This window comes from Sander vitreus, chromosome 15, assembly GCF_031162955.1.
Source record: "Sander vitreus isolate 19-12246 chromosome 15, sanVit1, whole genome shotgun sequence".
In the NCBI taxonomy this organism is placed as follows: Eukaryota; Metazoa; Chordata; class Actinopteri; order Perciformes; family Percidae; genus Sander; species Sander vitreus.
Genome location: NC_135869.1, coordinates 5,862,809 through 5,878,115, shown reverse-complemented (window position 1 = coordinate 5,878,115; position 15,307 = coordinate 5,862,809). Strand labels below are relative to the sequence as shown.

Below are 15,307 nucleotides of genomic sequence, written 5' to 3'. Positions count from 1 at the left end.
CAGGCAAGTCATTAAGAACAGGTTCTTATTTACGATGACGGCCTGACAAGCGACAGTCACTTAGGGGACCATGACTACTAACGGTCTACTGAAACCCTTAGACTGTTAGAAAGACTCCAGGGTTTATACATTCAGGTGGAACTAATCTAATGAGTAGTAAATGTTTTCTTTCTTCCATTTCTGGATACAGCTCTATACGCGTGACAGAAGTTAAGCGCCAATTATTGTTCCGGTTATTATTGTGCAAATGTAATGTTGACATTGTAATAATCTGCTGATGTAGTAAAGTAAGCTTGACTGATGAATCCTGAATGTATAAACACTAGAGCTCTTTAAACAAAGCCGTGTATATATGTAGATATAGATAAGATGTCAGCACACACAAACAACACAAAAGGAGCATTTTAGTTTGGATGTACTTATGTGATTATGTATAACAGTTTTGTAAAGTACTTCCTGTAATTACAATGACAACGCATTCATTTAACATATAGAAGAAAACAAAACAATATTTACATTTTTCAACAGCCTCTCATCCCCCTCTGCTTCTCGTCTCTCTCTCCACTGCACTCTCTGAAAGTGGTTCCCCCTTTAATGGCCCACAGACCTGCCCAAACATTTTGTGGCCAAATTGATGGCTTATTGCCAAGGGCCTCATCCATGATGGGGAACCACTTCCAAGATGCCACAGTTTCCTCCCCTTCCTCTGTTCCAACTCATGTTGGTTGGCTTCCCTGGGTCCTTTTGAATAGTAAATTAGTGTTACTTTATGAAAAGATGTATTTAATCTTATATTAAATGGTATACAAGTGATACATGAAAACCTTTGGAGCGACCCTAAACCATGCTAACACAAGGTGTCAGCTAGACCCTTCAACCCCATCTTTTGGTGAGGTCATGTTCTTGTTTTAGAACATCTCCGGATGTCATCTCTCACATAGCTGAAGGCAAAGACAATGATGATCCCTCTAGTTTGGTTGCCGTCTCTTCTCCCCGGCCCGCGCACCACATCAATCCCATCAGCAGCTCTGGTTCTCAGGCCTGGCGCCACATTCCTACAGATCTCCAAAACTCTGTGGGTCACGTGGTCATTGTCTTGTTCTGGTACGCCATAAAGTCGAAGGCACCATCTTCGTTCGTATAGTTCCATTTCTGCAACTTGCTACTGAAGAGACTCTACAGTATTTCTGCCTGTTGTTTCTTGAATGTGTTTTTCAGCATACAGTTCTCTGTCTTAATGTCAGTGATTTATCTGTGAGCAAACTCAAAAGATGTTCTAATCTCTTCTGATGAATTGTTATTGATTATATGTGCCAATGCGTTAGCTTTGTCATTGACTTTCAGGATAGTCCGCTGCATGTTGAAGCGAGCGAAGGCTCCGGCTCAACTTTGTTAGCTTTCTTGGCGCCCGGGGTGTTGTTAGGCGTGTCTGGTAGAAGCATGAGTTCCACTTTGTTCTCCTGTGCACAAGCGTTGTTCTTCTCAGCATAACTGTGTTCACTTGTGTTGTTTAATCGGTGTATTTGGGGTTATCATCTTTTGTTTATCTCCTTTATTTTCCTTGGCTGCTCATCTTGTCTTTGAGAAGTGATGTTGGTAGTAGCTGGAACAAGTTTGTTTAGTTGTAGAAGTTCAAAAAAGCTGCAACACACCTCTGACTCAAAATCACAATATTTTTTATGACATTATAAAGTTAGTCCAGCATAGTCTATATCCACGACATTCCACTTCCAGGATTGCTCCGTTGCCGCCTGAAATTCCGCCGGATGTCACTCTTTTCGGCCGGATGTCCGTTACCTTCCGCTTTCTTTGTGTTGTCATTTTAAACTTCGGACAATTTTTTGGAGGACTACGGTTAACTGCTCCACCAAAACAAGTTCCTTCCTGAGGCTATATTGCAGCGGCAAGACGATTTGTGATTGGTTTGAAGAAATGCCGATAAACCAGAGCACGTTTCTCTCCCTTCCCAGGATGCTGTGTGGACTAGCCGGACCTTCCTCCGCAGCGCTGTGGAGGAATGTCCGGCAAAGCGAGACTTGTCCAGCATAATGTAATTTGTCTTCAATTCTGAGGTAGCGTCACATTTGGAATCCAGATTATAAGAGACATTTTAAGAAGCGTGTGACACCGTCGCCATCTTGCTGTTTTAGTTTTAATATTGTAGTGAGCATCGCTATTCACCAAATATTACAGTGCATTTTGGGCAACAGTAAGTGCCCTAAAATATATTCCACAATATTTTTTATTTTTTTTTTATTTTTAAATTACAATTCAGACACTCTAGAAAAAATAGCTGACCATGTAATAGTGCCCTCAATACTGACTAATTCCGGACACAGCCCTTGACTTAGACTATGGAGATCCATTCATTCCTTTATGTTTGCGCCGTCATCCATTCTTTGCTTGACACAGAAATACTGTATGTATGGGCAAAATGCAGTTCAAAGTCAGGAAAATACCAATACGTCACAGTACTGGCTATGAAATATTGGAAATAATTATTATGTTACAAAAATGAATTTTTATTTGTATTTAATGGAAATAGTTCAAATAATAGCTAGCTGACGCTGGAAAGAATTCACAAGGCTGAAAAAAAGTTGGCAAAAAGTGCACTGCACACACCAAAAATTATAAAAATGATCACTTACTACTTTTACAGACAATTTATATATTTATATTAATGAACATGACACCTCTGTGCTGGCCTCTCCCTCACTTTTTCCTCTATCGGTTGATGTCTCCCTGTTGGCGCTCCCTGTCCCTTGTGTTCCAATTCAATTTGAATATCAAATGCTTTGTCTTATCTCTCCACTCTATTATTGTCTCAGGAAGACGGCAAGTGACTCTTGATGTTGCCAACAAACAGTCTATTGCTTTGGAGTATAAATACCACTGTGGCATCAGTACAGTCCACTGGAGGAGCTGCCTGTAATTAGAAGGCCTCTGGGATGTGTGGTGACAGCCAGGATGGAAAACTGGGCGATCGAGCTTAAATTATGATTTAGGGGGAAAAAGCATTAGTGATCACTACTGTAGACCTTTATTCACAAATGACATCCATTTCTAGTAGCTTTATTATCTTGTTTGTATTACAGTGACGGGGTTTGTTACAGCGTGGCCATTGCGTACATCCCAATTAGGGCTGCACGATATTTTTGTTTCATCGTCTACATCGCGATGTGCGCATGCGCGATAGTCCCAACGCAGGACGTTGCGATGTTGACGCTACAGCTTCTTTGCTGCTTGATAAAAAAGTAAACTTTCACCGTTCTCCTTTTCCATGATTGTTACCGGCCGACCCTTCTCCTTTAAGACAGGTGGTCATGTGACGTAACGTTAGTCCGACCGGGGGGGGGGGGTTGTTATGGGAAGTGAGGCTCTCCCGTGTGTAGAAAAGTACCGTAAGCAGCAGCTGCCGCTGTCACAGTGATGCACATGCTTTTCCATGGGTAGTGAAGCTACAGTAGTAGCTAAGTAGCAAAGACAAACTAAATCACCTGATTAATGCAACGTAATCACGACATATCCCGGCCATTTTTCACCGCAGAAAGCTGCTACCAGCCAGGCTAAAGCTAACATAGTTAGCCTAAAGAAACAAGGCGTCTGTCCCAACTAACGTTATGGTTCGGAGCTGCGACGCTGGAAACGTAACACTAATCTACAACAGCAGTCTGTTTCTGATATAACGTCATTTACACTGATTTGCTATTGGATACACAGTCTTTTGCAAGAGTGTGACATGCAGGCTCTGCATGCACAGCAAACCAATCAAGATCAATTATATTTGCTTATATTTTTAAGCACTGGCCCCATGGGCCTTACATGAGATGCCAGATAGTTTAACACATAACCATCTGAGAAGTTGTCATTGGAAACTGTTTGGAAAAGGGCAGGAACTTTCAAAAAATACCCGACAGGTGATCGGATGAACCATCTGTCTATCACGCCTGCCATTGTTTTAAACAATGGCGGCAGTCACACATATTTACCATGCCTCAAAATAAAAATGTCGTGCTATTTGCTGAGCAGCCCATACAGTATGTATTCTTTTCATAGACGTGGTCTCCACTCTCTGCTGTCAAAACTATTTCTCTCACCCAAGTGAGGGAGGCAAATTTGCGTTTCCTAGGATGGAAAAGGCATGACCCGCCCTACTCTGCCTCTGATTGGCTAGTACTCGTTGCCTTCGTTGGTTGGATTGGTTAGGTTTAGGCATGAGATTAGTTAGGGTAAGAATAACAGGATTAGCCAATCAGAGGCAGAGTTAGGCAGAGTTGGGTGGGACATGGCTTCGCCATCCTAGGAAACGATGTAAAGTTGCAAATCAATCAGCGAATGCACAGGCAATAAATGATATCCCTGCAGTTGTGGTGTTAAAAGAAAGTCCTCTTTGTCTGAGACCAAGACAACAAGAATGTGTGTCCCCTACTCTGGTGAGAGGGGAAATGCCATATTTGGCTTTAACAGCTACAGCATGCACAGGCTAATGAGCAAAACATGTCTGCACAGACTCATGCAAAATGAGTGGGTGCTACAGAGTTATATATATATATGGTCTAGCTATACTAAGGTATATGCTGAAGTGGGTGTAATAGTGCGTTCCATTTGTACTCGGAACTCGGATTTTCCGAGGTCAAAGTCGGAAACACGCCCCCTGACCTCGGATTCCCGAGCTCCGGACTCAGACAGCCTTGCAGTACCCCAAGCTAAAAATCCAACATGGCTGCCCCGTGCATCAACAGCAGTGAAAGCTGTAGTAACATACAGTTATTAGCACTTCCGTCTTATTTGTGTCCCACTAAATCAGTCGTACACACAGCGCTGTCCACCTTCTATCTGTGGACATGTTGTTATGCCGTTTGTATGCACAAAAACAGCGTAATACGTTGTTATAAACTGGCTAGAGCTAATGAAAACAATGAAAATCTGACTTGTAAATGGAACGCATTCAATTTGAGTGTAACTTCATTCCCAGCTCCGGCTTCTGAGTTCCGAGGTTTAAAAAAAAAAAAAAAAAAAAAAGTACAAAAATTAGGTGAATATTACTTAAAATAAAATGATCTGCCAACAGAACTAGAACATTTGACTAGCCAAGTTGTTCTAAAACAAGAAAAAATATCTAACCTCAACAAACTCAGATACCTTAAAACTAGTGTGTTGTCACTGATAACAAGTGCATTTGCCTTAATACAATTAAAATATATAAGAATTATTTTCTCAATGGGTTGGAATTTTTTTTTAAATTGAGTAAATGCTAGTGCCATAATCTTGTCATAAAGCTACACACTAGGCATTATTTTATTGATACAATAAAAGCAGTTAAGGTGTTTTTTCTCAATATGGAGTATAATTTGCTTGAATTTAGCATCTACTTATTTACAAAATTCTTGAAATAAGGCAAAATCCCTGAAATTTACATAACATATTAATTCTTAAAATCAGTAATCCTGACAGTAATAGAAAATGTGAAATGCTTGCCTAAAAAATAAAGATATGAGTCAAATTTCTTATCACCTCTTTATTATTATTTTAGGTGCACGTCAGCAGAGATGAAGTCATGAAGGCTGGGTCATGACCGAAAGAACAAGATCCAGGGTACAAGCGGCCGAAATGGGTTTCCTCAGGAGGGTAGCTGGCGTCTCCCTTAGAGATAGGGTGAGAAGCTCAGTTATCCGTGAGGAGCTCGAGTAGAGCCGCTGCTCCTCTGCGTCGAAAGGAGCCAGTTGAGGTGGTTCGGGCATCTGGTAAGGATGCCCCCTGGGCGCCTCCCTAGGGAGGTGTTCCAGGCACGTCCCAGCTGGGAGGAGGCCTCGGGGAGACCCAGGACTAGGTGGAGGGATTATATCTCTAACCTGGCCTGGGAACGCCTCGGGATCCCCCAGTCGGAGCTGGTTAATGTGGCCCGGAAAGGGAAGTTTGGGGTCCCCTGCTGGAGCTGCTACCCCCCGCGACCCGACCCGGATAAGCGGATGAAGATGGATGGATGGATGGATGGTCAGCAGAGAATACATGAAGACCACTGGTCAAGGCTGAACAGCTGAATGGGCAAAATTAAACTATAAGCATCTGACAGAGCAACGCGTCTTTGACTTTCTAAGAGGATGAAAAAACAACAACAGCTCCTCCAAAACACACATGTATCGGGGCCGGGCATCTACATTATTACTAATGTCCAAGCGTATTCAGTAATGAACTTCTTCCACTCAGCCATAGCTTTTTTATATGACGAAGTCATATCTCGGTCATGGAGGACTTCTGTCTGCAGCACAGAGAGGAGTGTGGCAATGCACTTGGGATATGTAAGGTGAAAGGTGTAGTAACATGCAAGGATGTACATCACACTGACAGAGAGATCCTCCTTAGGGAATATCAACACAGGCATGGTTCCAATGGCCAGTATGCAGTTGGTTTCACAGCCTGAAGAAAGGTGTTGGGGTCTTCTGCAGACTGAAACAAAAATAAAAAAAACAAAAATGATCACTTAAACAATTCACTGTTAAGAGAATATGATCAAGTAACATGAAAAATACAGTACATGCATACATTTCTTACCTTAAGGATGTGAAGCATAGCTGCACTTGCATGTCCTAACTTCTTGTGTGGAGCCACAGGTGATGGGAACAGGTCTGGCAAAACCTTAATCACGGCAACAGATTGAAAAATAGTCTCATTATCTTTACTGAAGTTGGTTATTTAAAAAAAAAAAAACTTTATACTAACATGGGATTCTCAATAAACTGCAATTACCTTTATCTGACTCATCACTTTTTTAAAAACTCCATAAAACTGTGCCTTCTTATAAAAGGATTCCAAACGGTTCTTTAGTTCAGGTATGTAGGGAGAGTTTTCCTGATCGAGGATCCTCCGGAGTTCATCCATTATCTGGTACAGAGAGAAAGACAAAAATAGATCATTAAATCCATAAATAGAATAAAGAAATATTACAATCTACATTCCAGTTAAAATCTAACTAATATATCTTTCAATGTGTATCGATTTCTTAAACTACTTCGGAAGTAGAATTTGTGGACTAAATTAATTTGACAAACAGGACAAAACTATCACTTTCCACACAAAGCTGTGTAAAAACATCTACCAGGTCCCAAAACTTGAAACAGTATGTGCAAAATATAACTTAGCCAATAACCCAATATATGCAATTTAGTTTGCTTACATGATCCAGTTCTCTGAAGCAGGGATATGCTTGAAGAATCTTGGCAGGCCTGTCCTGCTCCTCAAGAACACCAGAGTCAATGTATGCTCGTCTTGCTTGGTATTCAAGGTCCAACAGCTGGGCAACATCCTTCTTATTGGGTCTGGGCTTGGATTTGTACAGCTCCTGAAGAATTTTGTAATGTCTTGGCTGGTTCTGTGGGCTATCAGCAGTTTCAGATCCTAGAAAACACAATTTAACATTTGTAATGATGAATGAAATTACAATCACTGTTTCTATTATTACAGTTTGATGGAACCATACAAAAATCCAGTGACATATAGGATAAAAAACTGTGAAGTCCGATAGTAGTGTAGTATATTACTTTGGTCTGTTTTTTAGTTTTGTTTTTATGGTTTCTAAACTGACACTGACAATAGATAACCTGAGATTTAACCAAAAAGACCAAGATCATATGTATTAGTTTTGAAGCTCTCTCTTTTAGGTTAGCCACAGCTCCCAGACCCCATAGGGTTTAAGAGGTATGACATTATTGTTAGATGAACTAATTTAAAGGCATGGTATTTTCCCTTGTTAACAGTAAAAGTTGCATTAATACCAAAACACAATCTTATTATGTGTTCTTACCATCCACCTGTTCAGCCTCCGGGGAACTGCATCTTGATTGTGGTGATCTTTCCAAAATCTAAGTTGAAGCAGTGGACTCAGAGTCATCAGTAAATGTCTCCTGGCTGCTGCCGCTCTCAAAGCTAAGGGCCCGGCGCCTCTTTCTCAAAGGAGTTGCTCCCTGCTTCTTTTTGGGGGTTGTCACTAGAGATGTTCCGATACCAGTATCGGCTCCGATACTGCCTAAAACGCTGTTATCGGTATCGGGAAGTACTGGAGTTTATGCACCGATCAGATACCACGTAATAAAGCCCTAAAGTAAATCTACGTTGAAGTAGTTTATTTATGTTCTTTTTCCGTTATAACTGACTGTCAAACTGCAGAATAAAAGAAAGTTCTGGGGCGTTCATTGTTTGTGTTTGTTCATGTTTCACAAAAGAGTTTAACCTGAGCCAGAGCGACAACAAAGATAGAAATAATATCACATCCATACAGGGATAGTAGTATACAGTTGTTAAAACATAATTAAATATATGACACACTGGTATTGGATCGGTACTCGGTATCGGCCGATACGCAAGTTCAGGTATCGGAATCAGTATTGGGAAGCAAAAAATGGTATCGGACCATCTCTAGGTGTCACATTCTGGAGCTGCTTTTTCACAGATTCCTGACAAAACATAAAACACATTAATAAAAATGTATGTGGAAATTAAGCCATACAAGCACTGATCTGAATCAACTGAGCAGTGACATACCCACTTAGCTCCACCGGCTGCAGATTTGTCCCGCAGCATTGGGTAGCACTCTATGAGACGCTTAGCCATTACAGTCAGTTCACGGCTGCATGGATACTGGAAGTCATCCCTTGCAGCTCTCTTGATGGCAATCATGCTTGTTACCGTATTCCTTATCAGGCGACAACGAAGATCTTTGGAGAGTGTATAGTCTCCTCTTTGTCCAGCCCGCTGTTTCTCAAAAAATATGCTTTTTGACTGCTCCAGCTCTGCATCTGTGTATACAACATACTGTGGGCTTACAAGTTGTACGGTTCTGCTTGTACCATGTTGGTTTCTTGGGTTTGAAGAGAGGAGAGGGGTGGAGGCGGAGGATGGGGAGGACAATGGGGTTGAGATTGAGGGTTGGCATCACAGGTTCCAGAGGAGGTGCCTGGTCTAAGCTGACCTGACTCTTCACCCTAAAAAAATCAAACATTTATTTCATTATAATTATAAGTGAAGAGCATTGAACCACAACAGGGCCAGGAAATGTTTCGTTGATATCAGGTTGATATCGCAGTATGGTTATCTATCTCCACAATGTTTAAATCGAACATTACCTCATTTTCATCATGTGTAATTCTCCAAATGTCTCTCCTTCTGAAGAAGTGCTCAGGCCCCGGAAAGAGATCACGCAAGTCCTCCTTGGAGAGACTGGGAAGCATGTCTGCGCTTATACTAGCAGCTGGAAAACACATTCAATCACACTGTAAATATATAATATAATAACATTAAAAAAAATAATAATTATTAAGTCACATTCTGTATTTGAATGGATCAGAAGCTGCTGCAGGATGGCAGCAGCAGAAAATCACCTCACAAGCAGGAGCAACATTAGCATTTAGCTAGGGCTTAATGTTACATTAATAACAATTAATATAAGGTAAAGTTAGGCCTACTGTCTGCCTTCCCTTTCCACTAAATTCATGAATCATTTTTAAAACACCAACCATTCTGACATTAACCAAAAAAATGTGGCTATGAGAAGGCCTAGCGTTAGGTTATATCATTATGTTGACTGATAAAGTTAGCTAAGCCACAGTAAGTCACAAATAATAATGAAACGGCACCAACTAGCTGGCATTAGGCCAAGCTAAAACAATGCTAAAATTAAGGTTAACTGAGCGAACTGGCTAACTTTAAAGTTACTATTTGCACCTTAACACAGTTTCTGGCAATAAAGTACTATTAATACATTTTCAAGACATTGCTTTTCGTGTGGTTATTACCTGCTTATAGCCAAAATTAACACGTTTTTAAAATTAGCATGGTATGACTTAGCTAGCTAGCTAGCCAACTTCACAATTAACGTTAGCTTAGTTTGCTAAAACATGCCTGAACAAATTAACAAAATAACATTGTATAAAATAAAAACAATTACCTTTTAATACTGCAATTGTTGTAGGATCCATACCCGGATAAGCCCTTCTATTTTCATCCATAGTTTGTTAGTGTCCAGATGACTTGCGGAGGCTAGAAAGTACAACTGCACAGCAGAGAAAAGCTAACGTAAAGTGATGCCTGTAACTGACCGCCCAGCCTTGACAGACAGTTTTAGCGCGTCCCCGTTTGGAACGTACAATGTCATAAAATGGGGGTGACTTAAATACTAGAAACATTGTACAAACGGAGAATGTGATGAATTGAATGTCATTATTTAAAATTCATAAAATATGTGTAAAGACTTATCACACACCACACGTTATTCCCATTAAAAGATTATGATAAAGAAATAAATAAAACTTAATTCACAGATCTCCCCTATGCTACATCAGAAACATATATCCTGTGATTTACTTTCCCCCTCACCTTTTTCATGGACTGCAGAGGAAACGTCTCGCTCGTTTTCCAAAGTATTTTGTAAAACTTCAAGATGCTTTGGCGCTGCGTTATCTGCCTCGTTTTCCTCACTTTTTCACTGAAACAGTTATTGAGCCATATTAATCGAATGCACAGCCGTAGCCCTGATTTCAGGTTGCTTGTGGTATTGACGGATGCACTGAGGAATATCGAGTGTATAACTCATGCTATCATCATGTGAAAAGAAGACGCTCTCAACACCTTATTGAAAGCAACAGACCAGGCGATGGCAACCAGGAGGAGAGTCAAGGAACACACCAGCAACAAGTAAGTAGCCAAAGGCTCTAGCATTCATTTACTTTGTTACAATATGTCGTCTGTGTCTCTGTGAATACGCTGTGGGCCGCACTTAGAACCGTTCAGCCCTGGTGGCGGCATGTGGAGCGGTATAGGAGTTTGATTCCCGCTCAAGTCTATCTCATGCCTTACAATACGTTTTATTTTTTTTTATTTGTATTTCTGATTTATTTGATTACCCACTTCAAGATCAGGATAAAAATCTGTAATTTACAATTTTGAAAACCTCAAAAAAATAACGACATTTTGACCCTTTATTACGTGTGTTTAATCTATAACAACAATATCTGCACATCTGAAGCTTGGTTAATGTGACAATAGAGGGTTTTCACCGACGTCACGTTCTGGGCGGTAACCTAGATGCTCGGCCATATTGGAGGCACTCGGTGTAAACAACTGAATGGAGTAATGGAGTATTGTGCACTTTGGATACTTTAATACTTTGTGTAAACAACAGAAAAGCTCATCAAAACGTGTCCAAGATGCAAAGGCATGGAAGGACTTGGACCACAAAAAAAAAAAAGGCGCGATATTTTGAGAAATTACAGTTTACTGGCGGTGCAGAGCCCTACAAGTTGGCTCCCTCTTCTTGGCTCCATGGCGACCCGGTGATTCTTCCTTCAGTTGCATATACAGATATAGTCAACTACCTGTCTTTTTTCGCCGAGCCCATACACAGCGGAAGACCTTAAATCCTACAAAAGTTTGGAGGCCTATAACAAGATGGTGTGTGGATGGGTGAGGGAGACGCAGTACCAACATCATTAACGACCATTGTGTTGTGAAGGCCAAAGTAAGTAATGCAATAACATCTTTAATCAACCTAACCTTAACTGTATGACATCATTGCGATACTCAAGGTGTAGCCAAGTGACTCTCAATAGTTTTTTGTTTTTCATTTCAAAGAGAGTTTTCCCTTGTAGATCCTGGTTGAGCTTTGCCAACCACAAGCGCCTCCTTTCCTCTGATAACTTCTGGCATTCCTCTCCCTGGTTTTTAATAACTTTTGGAAGTCGATAATATTCCAAATGTTTTTCCTCGGTCTGACCTATTGGTACAACCTAAAACACGGCAATAATTAACCATTTTCCTTAACGCCGTTCGGGATCTACTTCAGTGCCTGTGCTTTTTTGTGATGCGGAGTACCTCCAACATGGCGACTTCGGGTCTGATGACGCGCCGTGAAAACCCTCTATGAATGAGCATACTTCATCTAACATAAATCTACTGGTGGAATCTAAAATCTTTTGTTTCTTATGTGACACACAGGACAACATTCAACCCAATCAACTTCCAGAGGACTCTAGTATCACCAATCAACAGCTATGTACACCTGATACAGATGAAGGGCAAATGTACATTAACCAAGATGGAGCTGCCACAGTACAACCAGTACGTTACTGTTAGTGACAGTCTACTGGAATTTACTATTAGGAAAGTACAATGAATATTTGGCAGACAATACAGTATATGAATCAGTCTGTACTTTTATCAGCAAATATTAGCCCATAATTGCCAAATACAGGAATGTCTAATTTGACACTTTATGCATGAATACAAAGACAAAAATGCTCTATGAAATTTAAAACATAAGTGTTTTAAATAAGCATTCAGTCAGAGCTGATTTCTTTGTGTCCTAATAGTTATGCCAGGATGTGTTCAACACTTTTAAATGTTAAAGTATCCATCTTTGCTCATTACATCCTTATTGAGTACTTAGTTTTATTCATAACGTTCAGGGTTAGCCTTCACAACAATTTCTTCTGTTACTAACATTGTAGTTAAAAATCAAAAAGAGATCACATTACATCAACACTTAATTCATTTTCTACTTTTTTAGGATCCGACAACACAGGCCACTGCCTTTGTCATAAATGCCCGGGCCGAACATCGTCTCTCACAGGTAAGCTGCTTGTTTACTAAGAGCACAGTATACATTTACTTATTTACACATTAATACAGAGCTTTTTTGTAATGGTCCAGTTATGGTTGACGGTCAATCTCCGTGCCTCTTCATCCACTTCACTTTTGTTGATCCCTAATGCAAATGTGTAGGTCATAAGCAAAACTGTATATTACAAGTATCACACTTTTTTCATTTTCAGAAAGGCATGAATGACATTGTTGCTGGAGTGCAGCAGTATCAGTCATCATTGTTGGACAACCTCAGGGGGCAGATGAAGCAAGTACTAAAGAATCATTCAGGACAGCTTCAAAAAGAAGTAATGGGCATATTTGACAATTGTATTGACCCTTTTGCAAGTGTTGCAACAACATTTCGACAGAACAGTGTTATTAAGAAGCAGTTCAATGTTGTGGATGCAGAAGAAAATTGCTCGAACCATATGCAGGACGAAACGTGGAGGATCTAAAGACTTTTTCATCAAAGACAAAGTGTTTCATTATGTACCATTAGTCAAAAGTCTAGAACAGTTCTTATCACACCCAAGGATATGGTCTATGATTGACAAGGGACCACAGAGGTGCAGAGAAGGGTTTTTTATGGACACTGTTGATGGCGCCCTTCTAAAATCACATCCCTTATTTTCAGAGATACCAAATGCATTACAGATTGTTGTATACACAGATGAAATAGAGATCTGTAATCCACTAGGATCATTTGCATCAAAAAACAAATTATTAATGGTGTATTACACCCTAGCAAACACAAATCCAAAATACAGGTCTAAACTTGCTGCTATTAGGCTACTTGAGCTGGCTAGGTCAGTAGACCTCCGTCAATGTGGTGTAGATGTAATATTAAATAGAATCAAAGAAGATATGGATGCGTTGTACAATGGTGTTAAAATGCTAACTATTAATGGACAGAAAACTGTTTATGGTGCCATGGTCTCTGTTTGTGGCGACAGTGGCAGCATGAACTTGCAGGGTTCAAAAAAGGTGTGGGCTTTGCCTACAGTAAATGCAGACACTGAGTGTACGTTTGAGGACATGCAGTCCCACTTCAACGAGGATTCATTTACCAAAAGGACCTTGAAGAAGCATATCAGACAAACTAATGAAATAGAAAAGGCAAACACAGACTTGCTTCGCAACAGCCTAAGAACAACATATGGGATCAATCGCAGGAGCAAATGAGTGACATCCCTGCCTTTGATATTATTCAACAGACTCCGCAAGATATTATGCATGTAATTCTGGAAGGAATAGCTCCTTTGGAAATCAAGCATGTTTTGAATCATCTTGTTCAGTCAGGGCAGATAGATCTGGACTCTGTGAATTCTGCTATTCTTGGTTTCCCTTATTCCCCTCTGGATGTTAGAGATCGGCCACCCCCAATTTCAGTTAGTCCATTAATGTCAAATGATGGTAAATTGAAACGGTCGTCTGGTCAAATCCTTGTCCTGCTAAGGATATTGCCATTTGTTTTGGAAAGCTTGAAAGCCAATGCATATGTGCATCTGATCACTGAGCTAATAGAGATTGTGCAAATAGTGTTTGCACCTGTTCGTACCATTGCAACAGTTTCTAGATTGAAGTCAGTAATTGAAAATCATTTGAAAAAAATGGAAGGAACTTTTTCCAGCAAACAATATCACACCTAAGCAGCATTATATGGTACATTTGCCGTCACAGATTAAGTCAATGGGTCCAATGATTAGACATATGTGTATGCGGTTTGAGTCTAAACATTGTTTCTTTAAACAATGGGCTTCGAAGCTCAATTTTAAAAATATTCTTTGATTAATCAGAATCAAATGTATGGAAGCTGCCAAAATGCCGACCCTTCAATGCACCCAATCTTTTCAAATGAAAGAGAGATGGGACCTGTGTCTGAGGTTAAAGATCTACAATATTTACGTGGAAAATTAAGAGACTTCCTAGGTTATGATGAAGTAACCAATGCTGTATCAGTCAAATGGCAATAAATACAAAACTCAAAAGTCAATGATCTCTGCCAAAGTAGTAAATGATAATATGCCAGAATTTGGACTGGTCAAAAACATATTTCTTGTCGATTCTAGGCTTTATTGTTTAGAATACCAACCATTTCAAACTATACACTTTGATAGAAATATGATGGCATATCAAGTTGAGGTCCCACATCTTGCACAGGCTACTTACTTCTTATTACACAATCAGCAGCAAGCGTCAAACCTTTGTACAGGTCAAATACCATCTTGGGGATGTAATAGAATTGTACAACACTGACAAATGAGTAATTCTGTGTTCAGTCATCCCAAATATGATATGACTTTTGCTTTTAAAGTAGCTTTGTAATTTGACCTTGGAATATCAAATTAAGGACGGTCCATAGCAGATGAAAACATACCTGCTGCAGTGTACAAAATGGTAGTATTCAGACCGGATTAGAACGCAAATTTCGGTTCCTCATTTCAGTTCCGACTTAAATATTTTTCCTCTGTCGCGCCAGACAGCGGCAGACTCTTTTTTTCCTTTCTCCATTTTCTGCCGAGTGGCGCACGTGCCCGCGCTATTCTCGGACATGCACTCTACAATCACTGCTGGTAGACGGCTTTTTGTACACGCTCTGAAACGGACGTAAAAATATCACACTTTCTCTGTAGTCTGCTGTTAGCTAGCTATCGTAAATGTAGGCTACTTTTAA

At 40.2% G+C, this 15,307-nt stretch overlaps 1 pseudogene; it reads right to left on the bottom strand.

Annotated features, from left to right (window-relative positions):
* Positions 1 to 6,369: 6,369 nt before the first annotated feature.
* On the bottom strand, positions 6,370 to 14,857 carry LOC144529983 (uncharacterized; annotated as a pseudogene).
* Positions 14,858 to 15,307: the final 450 nt, after the last annotated feature.